We start from the raw sequence: 5,603 nt of genomic DNA, 5'->3' as shown, positions 1-5,603 counted from the left end.
ATTTCTAGTCTCAGCTGCCCTGCTTCTGACCCTGCGTCCTACTGATCTGCCCAGAAACACAGCAGAAAACATCCCACGTGACTGGTCCCCTGCCACCTGAGTGGGAAGCCTTCTTGAGGCCATTTGGAAAGGGAGCAAGCAAATGGAAATTCTCTCTCTCTCCTTCTGTTACTCTAATTTGCAAATAAATAACTCTAAAAAACAACATTCAAGTATAGAGTTGAGTCTTAGCTGAGTGAAACTGTGGGGAAATTAACTTGTCTTCACAATCAAAGGCTCACAGGCCACACAATTGCACCATGACTGCCTAGCTCTGGCAAGGCAATGCGGAAGCCATAGAGAATACACAAACCGGGTCCCAGCAAAATCTCATAGATTGGAAACAGGAGGCTGGCCAGATTAGGTTCAAGGCAAACAAGACAGCAGTGACTGCTTCCATCGGGGGTAGCTGTGAGAACACAATTGGTTCTTTCTTGGCACACAAGCAGACAACAGGTAGGAGTTGCTATAAGGAGGAGGATGGTGACAAGGAAAATGATTTCTAAATGTATTCCAATCTAGTCTATTGTAGGTATGCAGACATAGGACAAAACTTTTAAAGCTTCATGGAAATGAAATTAAAAGATAAGTTTATTTTAGTGCAAAACAATTGGAGGGGTGAGCATCAGACACAGTGAAATCACTGCTCACATCCTGGTGAGCAGTGCCTGGTTCGAGTCCTGACTTCTCCGCTTTGGGGAGCCAGTGCACAGCCTGGGAGACAGCAGCTCAAGTGCGCGGGTCCCTGCGCCTGTGTGGGAGGTCCAGGTGCAGTGCTGGGCTCCTGCTGGATATAGCCCAGCCCCTGCTGCTGTGGGTACCTGGGGCATGAGCCTGTAGAGGGGAGATCTCTGTTTCTCTGCACCTCAAATGAAATGAAAGCAAAATCAAAAATTGTAAAACTCCTGTGGAAATCTACTCATAGGTTTTTTTTTCATAATACACATTTTCCATAAATTTTTTGAAGACTGCTATATAAATCGATTTTTTAAAAAAATATGCTACTTGCGATCTGACAGCTGCTTATTTTCAACATTTTTTAAAATTTATTTAAAAGGCAGAGAAAATACAGAGACCTTCCATCCACGGTTCACTCACCAAATATCTGCAATAGCTGGACTAGACCCAAACTCAGCTTGTTTTTCCCACGTGGGTGGCAAAGATTAAGCTAACCCAAGGGCCGGTGTGATGGCTCAGTGGGCTGCTACCCCACCTGCAAGGGCTGATATCCCACATGGACACCAGTTTGTGTCCCAGTTGCTCCACTTCCCACCCAGCTCCCTCCCTGTGACCTGGAAAGGCCCTGGGACCCTGCACCCACATGGGACACCCAGAAGTCTCTCTTGGTTGCTGGCTTCAGATCAGCTCAGCTCTGGCTATTGCAGTCATTTGGGGAGTGAACTATCAGACAGAAGATCTATCTTTTTGTCTCTCCTCTCTGTGAAACTGCCTTCCCAATTTAAAAAATAAATAAATCTAAAAAAAACAAAAACAAGCAAACAAACAAAAAAGCAGCAGCAGAAGAAGGCAACGGAGCTAGCTGAGCCACACTGCTGTCTTCTGTGTATATTGGCAGGATTCTGGTATGCGGTAAGAGGTGCCGTGGAGCTCAGGCACTCTGACGTGGGCTGCGGGCCTCCCCAACAACAACCAAGCCCTATACCAATGTCCCTGTCCACCCCTCACTGCAATTTATCCACACCAAACAGAACTTCTGTTTCAATTCCATTTCCCACAAACTTCTGGAAGTATCCTCACACACAGTATTTTCACATGTCCGTGTTCATGGAGCAAGCCAGGGCCTGGCCCTCTCCATGTTCCTTTGCTCCATGCATGGACTGTGCTGGGGTGCAACTGGAGACTTCTCACCTGCCAGGAAGCAGACAGCGCTGGAATTCTTGGATGTCACTGTGCGGCCCTCTACCAATGAGAGGCAGACCAGGCTTGGTTGGGGCTGTTCAGTGGACACAGGGACAGAGTGTGTGAATTTTAAGGGTGTGTGGATGAGTGTGAAAATCTGGTGTGATATCTCCACAGGTTTAAAGTACGCCCACAAACCCCCATTACTGAGCCATGACACTGGTGGCTTGAGGGCTTGGGAAAGGACAGGGTCTGAAGGGACAGGAGCCTGATGCCGCCCAAGGTTTCTTTGGCACCAGGGCCATGTCATTTTTCCCTGGTAGCAAGGAAGACCTCTACCTCCCAGAAAGAAGATGTTCTAAGATCAATAAGTGATACAAAGGTAGGATTCTGCTCTGGTTTGCCCCCTAAAAGGGGCTGCTAGGTTGTTTGCTGCTGTGAGTTCATTTTCTGGGAGTATTTGGTCATCACGGGAGGGCCGGGAGAAAGCAGTGTTTACATGATCCTTTACAATGGGGATGGCACTGTGGCACAGCAGGCTCAGCCACAGCCTGCGGCACCAGCAGCCTGTATGGGTGTCCGCTGAGTCCTGGCTGCTCTGATTCCAATCCAGCTGTCTATTAATGCACCCGGAAAGCAGCAGGAGATGGCCCAAGTGCTTGGCCAAGACAGGCCCCAGCTCCTGGCCTCGGACTGGCTCACCCCCAGCCTTTGTAGCCATTTAGGGAGTGAGTCAGAGAATGAAAGATTCTTTCTCACTCTCTAATTCTGCCTTTCAAATAAATATATGAATCTTCACACACACACACACACCCGTCCCGAAGAGGAGCACTCTCCCTAAGACCTGCACCACAAGGACAGAAGGGTGACCACAGCGTGGGTTCTGTGGTCACTGCCCACAGCCCTCGGGGGAAGCAGCACCCCTTGGAGCAAATGCTGATGAGTTGTTACACAATGATCGGGCCTGGGGTGGGACCTGCCATTCATTTTTCTAGCAGCATCTTATGCCAACTCAGAGGCTGTCACACAGCCGATAGAGCCCAGTGTCCTAAACCCACAACACAAGGTAATTCCAAAAGCTCACAGAATGAAAAGATAAGTGTAGGTGCAAGCATTGAGGCTCAGTGGGGCAAGCTCCCATATTGGAGTGCCAGCTTGTCTGCTTCCAATCCAGCTCCATGCTAACGCTCCTGGGAAAGCAGTGGAAGATGGCCCAAGCGCTTTGGGTCCCTGAGACCTAGATGGAGTTCCAGGCTCCTGGCTTTGACCTGGCCCAACCCCAGCTATTGTAGCTCGTTGGAGAGTGAACCAGCAGATGGAAGATGTCTCTCTCTGCCTTCCCTCTCTGGCACTCTGCCGTTTGAATAAATGAAATAATCTTAAGTATACAGATGCAGATCCATAGATTCCACTTCTGAGTTCAGCTTGCTGCTAACGATGACCTTGGGAGGCAGCAGAGATGGCTCAAGCAACTGCGCCCTGCCCACCACGCGGGAGACCTGGGCTGAGTTCTGGGCTGTTGGGGACATTTGAGAAGTGAGCTGGCAGGCGTGAACGTCTTGCTTATCAACCCATCCCTATGTCTCTGCCTATCCAAATAAAACATACATTCTAGCAGAAAAACATTTTTTTGAAATCCACTCAATGCTTTTTCATAACACGCATGATCCATAAACACTGTGAAGCTCCTACAATGTCCCGGGCCCTGAGCACAGACTTCGTGGCACTTAGTAGCAAAGGCTGCTCATTGTAACCCACACAGAATGCATTCCAGGGTCCCCGCTGCTCACAGCTCACCCTGTGGGGATGCTCCAACACCCCAATCTATCGCTGCACTCAGCTGAGATGACGCCAGGAAAAGAAAAACCCCAAGGCCAAACTTACCTGATAACAGGCTGGGATAAAATCAATATAAAAAAATCAATATGAAAAGAAAGAAACCTGCAAATACTTGTGTATTGGTTATATACAGCAGAAGGCTCTTAGGGAGTTGGCATGTAGGGAAGATGTAACATGTGGGGCTTCCCGTCTGGCTGCCCTTGCACTTGGGCCATGATTTCGGCCTAGCAGAGCAGGAATGGTGTTTCGGGCCAGGCATGGGCAGGTTCTGCTGCATTTATACGAGTCTTCTGTCCGTTTCAAATGGCTCTGGGACTCCGCAGACTCCCGGTTCTTGAAAAGAGGAGACGGGAAAGACGTCTGGATCCCGAAGAACAGCAACGCGGCCATGCCTCGGCGCCCAGCAAGGCTCGGGACGCCCCTACACCTGCTTCTCTCCCTGGGTGCTCTGCCTTTGTTTCCGCGTACGCAGCTGCCGCAGGAACTGGAACTTGTTGGTGGAGAACATGTGCCGCCAGCCCACTTTGTCCGCCAGCGACTTCATGTCGGGAGTGATGGTGCCGCAGGCTGACTTGACCATCCGCTCCCACAGCTGATCAGATGCGCACAGCTGCGGACAGGAAAAGCCAGAGGTGGGGCTGAGGACAGGTCCCCGACTCACCCACAAGAGTCCTGCTGGGACACGCTGTACGACAAACACCGCGTGTGCAGGCTGGTGTGCCACACACGGCTCCCTCCCCCAGGAAAGGAGGCCGCTGCACACCTGTCTACAGAACACACACAGGGAAACACCCTTTAGTGATGAGGATGCGCTGTGAGACAACGCAGAAGAGGATGGCTGCACTGCAGTGTGAGGACTGCAGCGTGTGCCTGCCCAAACCAAGATGGCTGCGGGGTCCCTGAGTGATAAAGTCCCACAGGACCATCAAGTTGTACTATAGAGTTGATAAAGATAGCAGCTAAGGGCCCAGTGCGGTAGCCTAGTGGTTAAAGTCCTCACCTTGCAGGTGCCAGGATCCCATATAGGCACCAGTTCTAACGCCGGCAGTCTGCTTCCCATCCAGCTCCCTGTTTGTGGCCTGGAAAAGCAGTCAAGGATGGCCCAAAGCCTTGGGACCCTATACCTATGTGGGAGACCTGGAAGAAGCTCCAGGCTCTTGGCTTCGAATTGGCTTAGCTCTAGCCGTTGTGGGTATTTGCAGAGTGAATCAATGGGATGGAAGATCTTCCTCTCTGTCTCTCCTCCTCTCTGTATATCTGACTTTCCAATAAAAAAAAAACTAAATAAAATAAAAATACAGCGATGGAGATAACAACTATCATTAGCCAAAACATTGTTACTGAGGTCACGTCTATTTGGTCAACAGAACAAGTCGCAGTCTCATTTGAAACATGCAACCCCAGGTAGCTTAGCTTTGGCTGGTGAGTGTTGTCAGTGTCTAAGCACTCCTGGGGCAGAGGCCTTCAAGGCTATTCGGTGGCGCACAGTAACCACCCTCGGTAATACAGAACTGTGCTCCCAGCGGCCTTCTGCAGGGCTGTCCATAGTGACCCTTCAAGGCCACGCTCTTCCTTTGCACTGGAGGAGGAAGGAGCCTGTCTAACTTGACTCTCCCTGGCAGAGCTGCCATTCCTTAGCTGTAACATGGAAACCCCAGCCGTGGAAGGTTCGCCAGCAATCCATGGTGCCGTCGCACGCTGGCCTCAACTCCTTTCTGCTTGCGGCCCTGCCTCACCAGCTCCCTTCATGGGAACTCAAAGTTGCCCTGGAACTGAGGTCCCTTACAAGAACACCAAGAGGCAAGAAGCTGATGAGGCTCTGACAGATCAGTAACGGGGGAAGTAAGAGTATTGCTGGCAATGAA

The sequence above is a fragment of the Ochotona princeps genome, chromosome 5 (assembly GCF_030435755.1).
Source record: "Ochotona princeps isolate mOchPri1 chromosome 5, mOchPri1.hap1, whole genome shotgun sequence".
Lineage (NCBI taxonomy): Eukaryota > Metazoa > Chordata > Mammalia > Lagomorpha > Ochotonidae > Ochotona > Ochotona princeps.
Note: the sequence above shows the minus strand (reverse complement) of the source record.